At 44.5% G+C, this 15,093-nt stretch overlaps 1 long non-coding RNA gene across 1 annotated transcript; it reads right to left on the bottom strand.

The window, feature by feature from the left end:
• Positions 1 to 10,431: 10,431 nt before the first annotated feature.
• Positions 10,432 to 11,525, bottom strand: LOC141774786 (uncharacterized). The gene is made up of 3 exons (XR_012595457.1): positions 11,332 to 11,525; positions 11,017 to 11,058; positions 10,432 to 10,564 (listed from the first exon to the last, which is right to left on the bottom strand). It is a non-coding gene; the product is annotated as an uncharacterized LOC141774786 (long non-coding RNA).
• Between the last annotated feature and the right edge of the window lie 3,568 nt (positions 11,526 to 15,093).

The raw sequence follows: 15,093 nt of genomic DNA, 5'->3' as shown, positions 1-15,093 counted from the left end.
TGCAGCTCAGTCTGCAGCTCAAGTCTGCAGCTCAGTCTGCAGCTCCAGTCTGCAGCTCCAGTTTGCAGCTCAGTCTGCAGCTCCAGTCTGCAGCTCAGTCTGCAGCTCCAGTTTGCAGCTCAGTCTGCAGCTCCAGTCTGCAGCTCCAGTTTACAGCTCAGTCTGCAGCTCCAGTCTGCAGCTCCAGTTTGCAGCTCAGTCTGCAGCTCCAGTTTGCAGCTCAGTCTGCAGCTCAGTCTGCAGCTCCAGTCTGCAGCTCAGTCTGCAGCTCCAGTTTGCAGCTCAGTCTGCAGCTCCAGTCTGCAGCTCCAGTTTGCAGCTCAGTCTGCAGCTCCAGTCTGCAGCTCCAGTTTGCAGCTCAGTCTGCAGCTCCAGTTTGGAGCTCAGTCTGCAGCTCAGTCTGCAGCAGCACGGCGGAGAGTAGAACCACCATAATATGAATTAATCAATATCAATTTTGAATATGAACACATCATCGCAGTTGGATCAGTTAAACTAATAGTACCTGTAGGAGTAATCCATAAGATGTGTAACATTTTTTTGTTTAATTTGAAATTATTATTATTTTTAATTGTTTGCATTTCAGAAAATGTGATATGACACTTAAATACAATAAATAGGTTTAGTTTAGACAGATAGTATGCAATTTAAGCTATAAAAAAGTGTAGATTTTTTTCTGAGGAAACCAATTAGTTATTCATTTTAAGCGACTTGTTTTAATTTCTTCTTTGTATATTTACCATTGATATTAAATAATGAGGCAAAAGTATTTTTTTATGCGAGGACTTGATTAATTGATGGAATAATCAGTAGAATACTAAAATAACTGAGATCTGCAGCCCTAATTATTACTACTGTTAGATGCATGAATGTATTAAAGAGGACCTCATTTGCTTATTTTCAGGTGCATACTTGTATTATATTTGGGGTTTCTACTAAAACGTGTTTTAATGCATTAATGTTCAAAAAACACTTTTCTGTTCTCATAGCGGCTGTGATGCGCACCTCTTTACACCCTCTGTCTGAAAAGCTCTGCTTGAGCTGGACTTTTAGTTTTGTAATTGTGCACAACTTTTACACACAAAAAACTACAGTATATAACACACAAAAGGAAAGGGGGAAAAAAGCACATATAAAGCAAATTTAATTATCACATATAAATACTCCCACTATTGCTTGCATGAAAACACGTAAATTGACTTTTAAAGAATGTAATGAAGTTTTCTTTTAGCTTGATTTTATACTCTGTGTTAATATCACATGATCGTGCCGACTGAGAAATCCCTTTAGCAGAGCTTCTCAACATTAGAACTGTTGTGGATACTTTGGACCATGCCTTTCTTCACTTGCAACAGTAACAGCATGCAGCTCCTGCCAGCTTGGTGTGACCAGCTATGTGCATGTACGGGTATGTCTTTCATAACCTCATGCAGTTGTAAAAATGCAGCCTTGTATTTCACATGAGATGCACTGTGCTTTTGTCTTGCATGGCCAGAGCTGTCTCCACAGCGTTGTGTCAGTGCTAAAGAAAGGTCTGGCTCCATGCATTATCATTCTGCTATAGGGAGAAAAAACACTCTGGCTTCTTTGTATTTCTAAGCCAATCACAATCGTCTTGGGTGGCGCTAAGCTCAGAATGCAGCGACGGTGTCCTAGCATAACAGATAGAGCAGATAGAGGAAGGGGAGGAGAATACCAGCTGAAATACGCAGCCAGTGGCAGACTTCTACCCACAGTCTACATCCGGTGAGGCAGACGAGCCTTTAGTGCTTGTGAACATGTGTGCCTACATGTATTCTAGATGTGTGAAGGGAAGGTTACAGGAAGGCGTGAGTGTGTTTGGTGACTGTCTCTGCTTGCTCAGCTCTCTCTGGTGATGTCCATGCAGGTTGAGGCTGCGCTCAGCAAGATCTGCTCACCCTGAAGGCAGGGACGAACCCGGACAGAGATCCAACCAACAGCATCACTGCACAGGGGCCTGCACGTACACACACACACACACACACACACACCTACACACAGAGGAGAAATCATGCTCATACGAACAAACGCTTACAAATACACGAGCACTCACACAGTCGGGGTCAATGGTTTTAACATTGCTAGACTGATGTAATTGGTACACAGTAGGCTGGAGGCAATAAGCCCTCCCTCTGAAGAGATGAACACTTGAACACACACCCAAAACATAAGCAAAGCTACAACAACATAAGCATGTTTCATGAATCCATGTTGTGGTTTTACCCTCCATTACAGGGAGGTTCAAAGTCAGCTACTAAACATGGGTCCTGATTCAATGTCGGCTGATAGAGACAGCGATGTCTTTATTCAACACTACATACTAATTGTAATCAGATTTGTATGTTGTGTGTTCACAAACACATCCGACAGATGTTTCAAATTAAAAGCACATTCAGTCATTAGTCACAGAACTATTTAATGGACTATAGATAAAGATTCTGGAAGCCTCAGATAACACCCAACGTACCACCCAAAGTCAAGATGGCTGAAGAACTAGAGGGAATCAAGCCTGGTACAGTTTGCTGGAGGAGACGTGTGCGGCATGCTTACTTCTGATGGCCTTGTCATATTAAAGCCTACCAGAGAAGGGAAGGGGGGGTTGCCATCTGGACCTGGTTTGGCTTTACATCTGCAGAACACGTTTTGTTTGGCCTGCTCACACCAGTATTTCAGGATTCCAATTTTTCAACTTTAACATACAAATTTGTGTCCCTGAACGATAGCTTACTGTCTTCACAGTGGTGCTGAATGTCATAGCTTATTAGCTGTGTTGCATCATTCAGTTTCATTGAACTTCCTCTGTCGGAGTATGAACTGCTCCACAGCTGAGGAATGGTTTGCAGACGGGAGACTTTTCAACGAACTCTGTGCTGTTATGACCGAGTTAACTGAATTAAATACTCAGACTGGACTGGACCACGGAGTTCGTCCTCCACCACGTTATCATGGGATCTGTTTGCATCCGGTATGGGCAGGAGGGACGATAACCCTTTCAATATACATTTGGGCATGTCAGTATTTTAAAGGAGCAACATGTAGGACTGACAGCTAGCATGTAAAATGGGTAACAGCAGTCCAAATTCAAAACAGTGGAGCCGTGGCACGTCTGCTCAAAAGGTGTGACTGATGACAGGACCACGTTAGCTTCTGGCTAGCAGCGGTAGTCAGAGTCATTTCAGCGGCGGTGTCTCAAATACTGGCTGCCTTGATAAGCAGCTGCACACGGACCACAGAGAGATGTACCAGATTATATCTCCACACTGTCCTGGGAACGCCTCATGATCCCCCAGTCAGAACTGGTTAATGTGGCCCAGGAAAGGGAAGTTAGGGGTCCCCTGCTGGAGCTGTTGCTCCCGCGACCCGACCCCAGATAGGTGGTTGAAGATGAGTGAGTGAGTGAGTGAGTGAGTGAGTGAGTGAGTGAGTCATATACATATCATGGTCATTTTATGATATATTACAGTAAATATTTTACATATTGGTCCTTTAAGGTAGACTTAGAAACGTGAACCTATCCTTTAAGGTGTGCATAGTTACTGTTACGGTCGCAGAAGTGACCGTTCGTTATTGTTTGTAGTGTTGTATGTTGCTGTGCGGCGCTGGTCCCTGTGCTCTCTTCTTTTAGTGCGCTCTGCTGTCCCGTCTCTCCAAGACGACGTCACGTCTTGGGGATTCCCTTCGGGGCCACGCCTCCGGAACGCCCTCAGGTGGATGCCCTTCGTTTCCCGCCGTTTGTGGTCCTGCCTCTGACGACGTCACATGTGATTAGCCAATCACCAGCCGGCTGGGGCGCATGGAAAGCATTAAAGGCCAGCTGTGACTAGACCAAGGCGGGCAGTGATTTCAATTGATCTGTTCCCCGTGCCTCTCGATTACTGTGTGTGGTTAACTACCATATTGTGTTTAGGTCTTACTGGAGTCAGGGGACTTTAGATTGTTACCATATTGTGTATAGGTCTTACTGGAGTCAGGGGACTTTAGATTGTTAATGTTAACTCGTATGAGGTACTTGTGTTTGTTAATATTTCGTTGTGATTAGAACAGTTGTGTAAGTTTGTCTGATTGTTAGGATTATTCAGGGCTAGGGTGTGAGCCTTTGTTGTCTCCTTTTCGGCCACCCTAAACCCTCGTTTTCAGTTAGTATTAATTCCACCCATTGAATGTTTTATTTTGCTTTAATTTCAATCACTCATCAATAAACAAGTGATTGCCTGATAACATCGGCTCTATGTTACTCCCTTTACCCCTACACCAACTCTGGGTTGTAACAGTTACACAGACACATGTTGGTGTATTGAGGCTTGGCTTGTATCATTGGATAGATTTGTGCTACATTGATTGAATGTTGATGGAAAACAGGGTGACACCAGGGAGACATCCTTCATCTTTGATTATGTGTAACAACATGTACTGTTAACATTTACGATAGATAAAAAGCAGATAACAGTTCTCCTTCCATCACACTAGCCTACTGCTGCCCTGAAAGTCAATGACCTGGACTCATCTTATCTGCATCTGACCACCAAATCATGGCCCCAAAAAATAAAATGGACTATTTCACAGTTATAAATGTAAACATTCTAAATGTGTCCCCGTTTATTTCCTGTTGCGGTGTATGTGAATGATAGCCGCCGACAGGAAGTAAACATGAGCCCGAGCTGTTGAAACGGTCTATAGGTTGGACTGAGACAGCTGCTCTGACTGCAGCTCGATCTATGACGGAGCAGCGAGGCCACGATGATGACTTGATTAGTGATGCATGTGAACCTCTGCTGTGAGATAAGCTATAAACTAGATGACCATGATATGACTGGCTGAGAGTGAAATGGCCATGATTCTGTCACCAGTATTATAACTCACTCATACAGTCTGAGAAACAGCACATATACTGTATATATGACATTATATTAAAGAAAGAAACAGAGGGGGAAACAGAGCAAAGCAGCATTTTTAGTAACGATATAGCACTGACTTGAATGATAATGTAAGAATAATGCACCGTTTGTCAAATTATTTTTCACCAAGTGACTATAATTAAATGTCACAGAACATAATCAGCTGGATGACTTCTGACTCATACAGGCCGAGACGTGAAGCAGAGCAACGTGAAGCAGAGCAACGTGAAGCAGAGCAGCGTCAACATGAAGCAGAGCAACATGAAGCAGAGCAGTACAATACAGAGTGAAAGCAGCTCAGCACTCACACACACATGGTTAATATACTGAGACTGTTGGTAAACTGAATACAGACTGCTGCACTCATTAGACGTTCCCTTCACCATAGTTGGATGTGCACTGAGACTTGCCCGTAACACAAACTGACCATGTTACAGTAGATCTGTCTAATAGGGTCTAATGATGCTGCTGATCAGTACCAGTGACTGAACATTTACTTGATCAGCTGATCAGATATATATCAGATATATATATTATAGACTTAATAACATTTTCACAACTTAAATTGTGTTTTTCAAAGTTAGGGCTTGGTCATCTGTTCGCAGGGCTCTGCGGGTGGAGAGTTCCAGTCTTTTGGTCGGTCCACCAGTTTGGTACAGAATTAAATATCTCAGGAACTGTTGTACAACATTTATGATGCCTAATCATTTTGGAGATCCCTGGACTTTTGTTTTAGTGCCACCAACAGGTCAAATGTTTCTCTTATCCTGTGATATCCTTATCCTATATCTCATGATATTACGATACGATACGATACGATATAATACGATGCGATACGATACGATGCAATGCGATATGGTATGATGCGATACGATGCAATGCGATATGATATGATGCGATACGATACAATGCAATGCGATGATACGACTTTATTGTCAGTTAGCACTGAAATTCATTTTGCATCCCTAGGCAGCTCAGTTTGAGAAAAAGTACACATCCAATAGACATACTGTTACCATAAACAAACAGACAAATAAGACACATCAATTGTTCATACAAGACAAAGACCAAAGCACATCCCAACTAACCATACATAATAATAACAATGACCTTCTGTCCTCTGGATTTACATCTCCTTAGCAGGACATTCATTATTATTTAGCAACAAGATGGACTGATGAACAAAAGCGTTCTTTAGCCTGATGTGATTAAATGTAGGGACTCTAAATGGCCTCTTGGAGGGCAGAAGTTGATATTCCCCATTTAAAACATGCGAGGGATCAGAAGAGATGCTGTTGGCCAGTCTGAGCATACTCTTGTTGTGAGCTGCTTGAAAGGAGGCTGTCACAGGTTGGCCAATGATCTTCGCATAACTTTTGATTTGTCTATAAAGTTTAGTTTGAAGTTTTACAGAGAGACTACTGAGCCAGGCTGTGCTGCAGTACAACAGGACACTCTGAATCACTGAACTGAAAAATAGGAAAATAATCTGAATACTGGCTCCAAAAGATCTGTGTCTGCGAAGAAAGTAAATGCGCTGCTGTATCTTCTTACAGGTAAATCCATCATCATCATTTTTATAACTGTGGTGATCCCCTGACTTTTCATCTAACACAGGTCCAAATTTCTTTTTTTTTTTTAATACTTTTGTTTATGACCAAATAATGGCAAACTAATGACATTCCCATCAGCCTGAGGAGCTCCAACAGAGCGTTCAGACAGAAGGTGTAAAGAGGTGCTGCAGCACAGTCGCTATGAGAAAAGTAAAGTTGTTTTTGAACATTAAAGCATGAAAACATCTTTTAGTAGAAACACGAAAATACAAGTATAAACCTTTAAAATAAGCATGATAGGTCCACTTATACATGCTGTTAGCATTTAGCTCAGAGCTCCACTGTGCAGCCTCACAGAGCGGAGTATACGTAGAAATATCTATAGCATTACAGTAACAGAATATTGATTCACATTTGATCAGCGCTGCCTAGTTTGACCGTTTGATCAGAGTTTGCAAGTGATTGACAGCTGCCTCCGTTGAATGAACAGCCAATGGGAACGCTCTCTCTCTGAAATGACCTGTGATTGGCCAAAGTCTCCCGTCAGTAGATGTTCTAAAGCCTGAAAACAGAGCCATGAGGAGGAGCAGAAGTCTAGTTTTCTCTCAGAACACTTGAATTACAATATGCTGAAAGGTTATTATGGACGTTTTTGCACAATGATGCCAAAAACATTCTGCCTACTGCAGCTTTAAGCAAACTTCACAATACCTCAGAGTAAAAACGAGGACTGCTACATAAATGTAGTGCAGTAAAGAACATTGCATATTCTGAAACGTAGTCAAGTATCAAATTGTATGAATTGGAAATACTCTAGATCCTCCAAACTGTACTTTTAGCTGCTCTAATCAACATGTTTCTATCAACAATCAAATGATGTAATGTAAAAGTGGACAGAGGTTATACCGTCTCTCCGCTGATGGTTGTATTTAACAGCCAGCACTACTATGTTGCTTCTCTGTCATCGCTCTCATAGCATCGTTTCCAGCTGTAGCAGGCAGCTGTTGAAAACCCAACGTACACTACCTGCTCAGCACCAAACAGATAGAGACTAGCTGGTGAACATAGTGGAGCATCGGCCCCGCTGTCCTCTGTTCGGGCTGGACCCACAGCGGGACTACGGGGGCGTGTGGCGGCCCGACGCGCTGCTGCTCTCTGCTCACCCAGGACTGACAGACTGCTACGGGCAGCAGGTAGACAGGCTTCTAGTGACACATTACACACACAACGTTCATTCCCACCCTGAGGACGCACTCATTGGTTTTAATAAATCTTGTAAGCTATTGTCTTACTGCTTAGTTTTTCATTTACACAAGAAAGTAGCCCGCCTCTCCAGACGAGTGTGGGAAAACACCAAGCTAACAGTTAAGACCAAGATGGCGGTATACAACGCCTGCGTGGTCAGTACACTGCTGTACGGCAGCGAGACGTGGACAACCTACAGCAGACAGGAGAGACAACTCAACTCCTTCCATCTGAGAAGCCTCCGCTGCATCCCGGGCATATCCTGGTGAAACAAAGCAAGCAGCACCGAGGTTCTGACCCGCGCTGGCCTCACCAGCATGTCCACTCAGCTCAGACAGCGCAGGCTGCGCTGGCTGGGCCACGTCTGTCACATGGAGGATGGTCACATCCCTAAAGACCTCCTCTATGGAGAACTGGCAACTGGGAGCAGAACAACAGGCCGCCTCCCCCACCCGCGCTTCAAAGATGTCTGCAAGCGAGACATGAAGGCCCTAGACATCGACACCAAGTCCTGGGAGGCTCTTGCGGTTGACAGCACAATGTGGATGAGCACCTTGCACCAACACCTCATGACGGGGGAGCAAAAACTGAAGGACGCAGCGGCAGACAAGAGGACCCGCAGGAAAGAACGCAGCAACGCAGGCAGACCAGAAACCACTGATGTGACCTCTGTGATGGAGACGGCCACTCTCACATACAGTAGAGCTTTTCAGTCACAAGAGACGCTGTACCAGACAGCCAGACCCGTAGGATGCGCCAACCACAGTCAAACACTGACCGACGGAGGCCTTTTATCTATTATAACACTTGTCAAACTAAATTAGGATTAGGACATGAGAGCAAATAGAGTATATGGAGCAGCACTGAGCCCAGACATGAAATAGAGGTGCAAGTGCAAAATAAAAGAAATAACTAAATCAAATAACATGATGCCGTGTGGGTTGTCTTCCTCCTGTCCTCACCAGCCACCACTGCATCGCATATGTTAGGACACACTTATGTCGAACCTATGACTATACATTTTTATTTTCCATTCACTGCTAAGAAGAATTTATGTTAAATAAAAATGACGGAAACGTAAAACGGTTTCTCATTTTGTTACCTCCCCTGGATCCACAATGGGTGACCCTTGTTCCACTCCACTGATGACATATTAGAGTCACACATGATACATTTAAATCAAACAGTTTGGTCACAGTGGGTTGCTTTTTGAGAGAAGACACAGAGACAGTGGTAGAACAGTGCAAACAGAAAACTCAGAATGAACTAGAATTAGCGCCTTGTGGTTGTGTGACTCCACCAATAGGTCAAGTGTTTCTTTACTTCCATGTCTGTCATCACTTGTGTCTTCATGTTTGTGTGAAATTATCATAATTAGGATATGAATTCTTGAGTTATGACCACAAACATGTTTTGTGAGGTCACAGTGACCCTGACCTTTGACCTTTAACCGCCAAAATCGAATCAGTTCATCCTGCAGTCCAGGTGGGCATTTGTACCAAATTTGAATAAATTCCCTCCAGCTGTTCCGGAGGTATCACGTTCACCAGAGAGAGTCAGACGGACTGACGCCGGCGCGGAGGCATAAAGCGCCGGTCGTCACCTCCTGACAGCCAGCCTGTCTACTTGCTATGCTTTGCACAGACGCTCCCTATTGTTTGTTAATGAGTAGCTCACACATCAATTATAAAACAACGCATGCTGATCTCAGCTACAGCTGCTGCTGAAAGCCACCGAGAATCCAGCATCACTACAGAGGAAATGCAGGAGAGAAGCAGACAGAAACACTGGCAGGAGGAGGTGAGTCACACAGTGTATGAGCAGGGATACCAAGGCAACGCCTCATTGGTCACTTATTAGATGGGCTCTCATAACACTCATTAAAACTAAAAGACAGTATTTTATTCTTTTTGTCAGTTTGATTTATGGGATGATTTTTGGACACGATAGGGAGTTAACAATTGTACCATGTAAATGATGTAGTTCTCCATCTCTCCTCAGAACACTGGTCCTGGTCATGGTTGGGAACAGCACGCTACATCTTGAATGGGTCGTCAGTCTATCACAGCGCTAACATTCATAGACAGACACACTCACACCAACTACCTCATACCCAACTTCTATGGACTGCGGGGGGGACACCAGGGCACCGAGACAAAATCCACACAGACAGACTTGAGGAGCTTCTTGTGCTGTTCTGTGTGTGTCCAGTAGAAAAGAATATCATGAAGTCACATCATTGTTAAAGTAAGACTAGAATCTCTCTAACAGTCACATTGTCATGACAGTGAGGACAACAGAATTTGAACTTTGACCTCTAACGCTGCAATAGGGCAAATTCTGAATGCTTCTGCAAATGCCCTAATAAGTAACTTGATGTTGATGTGATGTGTGCATGGATAGTTCCATCTTAAAGAGCACAAACAGAGCTTAACAATCATGTATTACATTCATAATCAATAACAACATTTCTTATGACAATAAAGGGAACTTTGTGCAGTTTGTTTCTAATAGAATGTTCAGAACTTTGTCAGAAACACAAAATAATAGAAAAACTATCCTGAAGAATTCATAAGAAAACTAGAATGGCACTCGGAGAGTGCAGACCTCCGCCAACGCGTGACTTTAAAACCAGATCCCAGCTCCCAGCTGGCGGTACCGTGAGGTGGTCGGCTTATTATTAACACGGTGTGTTTCTGTGTAACGTATCGGCGGATGCCTCTCTCATTCAGCAGCCTTGTTATGTCTGTATAACGTTACACTACGTTGTCTCTCATCCCGTCATCTACCGCTTCATTCTCTATGATCCGGATCGCCACCAAAATCTGATGGAAATGGATTGTTCATTCCCTCCCCCACCCCTCCAAAAACTTTCAATCAAATCCATCACGAACTATTGGAGTAATCCTGCTAACAGACAGACAGACAGACAGACAGACAGACAGACAAACAGTCAGACAGACAGTCAGACAAACAGTCAGACAGACAGGTCTGGCGGCCATAAATCCAAGATGGCCGCCAGACCAGTCCTGTGTTTGTGTGTCTGCATGTGAGCTCGGAATTTATATATAGTTATATATAGTTTTATTTATGTTTTATTTTGTCTGCTGATCTGGCTGTTGTAACGTGTAAAGTGTCTTCAGCTTGTATTGGACTGAGAGCATAGTGCCTATTTATTGGTTTCTTACAAAATCCATAAATTACAGCCTAGCCTCCTCTGCTAGATGTAGTCTGGGCCTGTTCAACCTGCTACAGCCTAGCCTCCTCTGCTAGCTGTAGCCTGGGCTTCTTCAACCTGGTACAGCCTGTCCTCCTCTGCTAGCTGTAGCCTGGCCCTCTTCAACCTGCTACAGCCCGGGCCAATTCAACTTGCTACAGCCTGGACTCCTCTGCTAGCTGTAGCCTGGCCCTCTTCAACCTGCTACAGCCTGGGCCAATTCAACCTGCTACAGCCTGGGCCTCTTCAACCTGCTACAGCCTGGGCCTCTTCAACCTGCTACAGCCTGGGCCTCTTCAACCTGCTACAGCCTGGGCCTCTTCAACCTGCAACAGGCTAGCCTCCTCTGCTAGCTGTAGCCTGGGCCTGTTCAACCTGCTACAGCCTGGGCCTCTTCAACCTGCTACAGCCTAGCCTCCTCTGCTAGCTGTAGCCTGGGCCTGTTCAACCTGCTACAGCCTAGCCTCCTCTGCTAGCTGTAGCCTGGGCTTCTTCAACCTGGTACAGCCTGACCTCCTCTGCTAGCTGTAGCCTGGCCCTCTTCAACCTGCTACAGCCTGGGCCAATTCAGCCTGCTACAGCCTGGGCCAATTCAACCTGCTACAGCCTGGGCCTCTTCAACCTGCTACAGCCTGGGCCAATTCAGCCTGCTACAGCCTGGGCCAATTCAACCTGCTACAGCCTGGGCCTCTTCAACCTGCTACAGCCTGGGCCTCTTCAACCTGCTACAGCCTGGGCCTCTTCAACCTGCTACAACAGCCTGGGCCTCTTCAACCTGCTACAGCCTGGGCCTCTTCAACCTGCTACAGCCTGGGCCTCTTCAACCTGCTACAGCCTAGCCTCCTCTGCTAGCCATAGCCTGGGCTTCTTCAACCTGCTACAGCCTGGGCCTCTTTAACCTGCTACAGCCTGACCCCCTTTGCTGGCTACAGTCTAGCTTCCTCTGCTAGCTGTAGCCCGGGCCTCTTCAACTTGCTTCAACCTGCTACAGCTTGGGCCTCTTCAACCTGCTATAGCGTGGGCCTCTTCAACCTGCTATAGCCTGGGCCTCTTCAACCTGCTACAGCCTAGCCTCCCCTGCTAGCTATAGCCTGGCCCTCTTCAACCTGCTACAGCCTGACCTATTGGTTATTGGTTTGGACATGTTTCATCCACTAAAACCTTTCTGGCCTTTTTGGCTCACAATCATTTCTATTTTCTGGATCACATCAGCTCATACAACCTGCCTTTCTAGCAGGTACACACAGGAGACTGCCATCATTTCTAACGGTGTTGGTACATTGGACTTCAGTTTATCAACCAGGGACATTTCATCCTTCTGGTTTACAAAGACTTTTGGACTTTCTACTTGGTGTGTAACAAATCTTATTCCTTTGTACTCTTACATGTTATTGCAGCAGTTCCACGACTCCTCCTCTTTAATTTTGACCAAACCGTCAATGAAAGATAAACATATGAACATTTTAGCACTGTCCTCAGACGTGTGTTAATCATTCTCATGTTGTTCATCTCTGGAAATGTTCACCCAAACCCAGGGCCCGCTATTCATGGTCCCACTGTCTCTAATCTGTCGTTTAATGATTTTTGTGATGGGAAATCATTGGGCTTTCTACATGTCAATATCTGTAGTTTGTTGCCAAAACATGAATATTTAAAATCTTGGGTGCACACTGCAAACCCTGATGTTCTGGCTGTCTCTGAATCATGGCTTAAGAAAGGTGTCTCGGATCTAGAAATTCGAATACCGGGTTACAACGTCTTTCGTCAGGATAGATCCACCAAGGGTGGCGGCGTGGCTATATTTGTAAAAGACCATTTGCAATGTTCTGTTAAGCTGTCTAAATCAGTCCCCAAGCAATTTGAACTGTTACTGTTAAAACTTAAACTGTCAACAAATTTCACTCTGTCTGTTGCTGTTTGCTATAGACCACCCTCTGCTCCAGCATGCACATTAAGAGCTCTCGGTGAACTGTTGGCCCCTCACATTTCCTCTGAGATTGTCCTTCTGGGTGACCTAAACTGGAATATGATCAATCCCCCTGATTTAGTTACACAGCAATTTGATGCTTTAAACCTCTTTCAAATTGTATCTGAGCCAACCAGACATAATTTGAAATCACCGTCATCTGCCACACTGATCGATATTATTCTCACTAACACTCCATCAAACTACCATCAGTGATGGTGATCAGGAAAGCTAAAATCAGTCATTTCAAAGAAGAATTCTCAGCCAGTGGCTCTGATGCCAAGAAATTTTGGAAAACAGTCAAATCCATGGAAAACAAACTTGCTTCTCCGCATCTACCCACTTCTTTGATTTTTGATGACATTGTTACTGATAAACAACGCATGGCCACACACTTCAACCAACATTTCGTGGAATCATCTAATTTCTTTGGTGCAGCTGCCCCTGAAACAGATTCATCTAACACTCCTACTTCATCACCCAGCGTTAACAGCTTCTCCCTTCAACCTGTTAAGGTTTCGGAAGTCCTGGATGAACTCATTAAGTTAGATTCAAACAAGTCAGCTGGATCTGATGGGCTTGACCCTGTGTTTTTAAAATCAGCCGCTCATATGATTGCTTCCCCTATTACAAGCCTGTTTAACCTGTCATTTCATCTGTCTGTTTTCCCCCTTGACTGGAAATCGGCTACGATTCTCCCCCTCTTTAAAGGAGGCTCTGGCTCTGACCCGAACTGCTACAGGCCGATTTCCATTTTGCCCTGTCTGGCCAAAGTCATGGAGAAACTGGTACATAAACAACTAATTCACTTCATTGACTTAAATCATATTTTGTCTGACCTGCAGTCTGGGTTTAGGAAAGGCCACGGATGTACCACCGCTACACTGAAGGTCCTTGATGACGTCATCACCGCGATGGACAACAAACAGACTTGTGTAGCTGCCTTTATAGACCTAGCCAAGGCTTTTGACTCGGTCAACCATAACATTCTCCTGCAAAGACTTACCAGCATTGGCTTGTCTAGTAGATGTTGCAACTGGTTTGCTAGCTACCTGGCTGATCGTGTCCAGCGGGTGAAGACCGAAAACATCATGTCTGAACCACTTACCATCTCTAAAGGTGTGCCTCAAGGCTCCATCTTAGGCCCTATTTTGTTCTCCACTTATATTAACGATGTAGCCAAGGCTGCTGGAAATTCCTGGATTCATCTGTATGCTGATGACACCATCATATATTCATCTGGTCCCTCACTCCACTCTGCTGTGTCCACTCTTCAACAAAGCCTCACCTCCATCCAACAGTCTTTCCACAACCTCCACCTGCTCCTCAACTCCAAAAAGACCAAATGTATGCTGTTTGACCGGAAAAACCTCATCATCCCCAGCCCTCCCAAGATCTACAGTGCTGATGGCTCGGAGCTGGAGTTTGTCAGCTCCTACAAATACCTTGGCTTCTGGTTGGACTCATCTCTCTCATTTAACACACACATCAATAACCTTCTGGCTAAAGTCAAAGCTAGACTTGGTTTCCTGTATCGAAACAAGGCCTCCTTCACACACTCTGCCAAATTCACCCTTGTGAAAATGACCATCCTTCCTCTATTTGACTACGGCGATATAATTTATAAAATGGCATCAAAGACCACCCTCAGAAAACTGGACACACTCCACCACTCCGCAATCCATTTTGCCACATGTGCACCCTTCACCACCCACCACTGTAATCTTTACAGATTGGTGGATTGGCCCTCCCTTCACACCAGGCGGCTACAACACTGGCTGCTCTTGGTCTACAAATCAATTCTGGGAATGACCCCTCGCTACCTCTCCAATCTTCTGCACATTTCCGACAGCAATCGCCGTTTAAGATCCAGTGACTTCATTAGGCTCATCATTCCAAAAGTCCGTACTGTGTTTGGTCATAACTCCTTTCATTTTGCCGCTGCAAATGACTGGAACTCACTACAAAACACGCTCAAACTGACAGCTCTCACCTCTCTCAACATGTTCAAACAAAAGCTGTAACAAGTCATAGTTGACTGCTGTACTTGCTGACCAGCCCTCACTTCTCTCTCTCTCTTCCATTTTTACAAAGAACATCCAGTAATCCACCTTTTTTTGTACATAGTGTTTATTAATTTACCTATGCTGTTTTTAGCCATTTTCTCATGTGTTTGTCATACTGTACTGTATCTGT

Source organism: Sebastes fasciatus, chromosome 10 (genome assembly GCF_043250625.1).
Source record: "Sebastes fasciatus isolate fSebFas1 chromosome 10, fSebFas1.pri, whole genome shotgun sequence".
Taxonomy (NCBI): domain Eukaryota; kingdom Metazoa; phylum Chordata; class Actinopteri; order Perciformes; family Sebastidae; genus Sebastes; species Sebastes fasciatus.
Note: the sequence above shows the minus strand (reverse complement) of the source record. Positions and strands in the feature narration are given on the sequence as shown.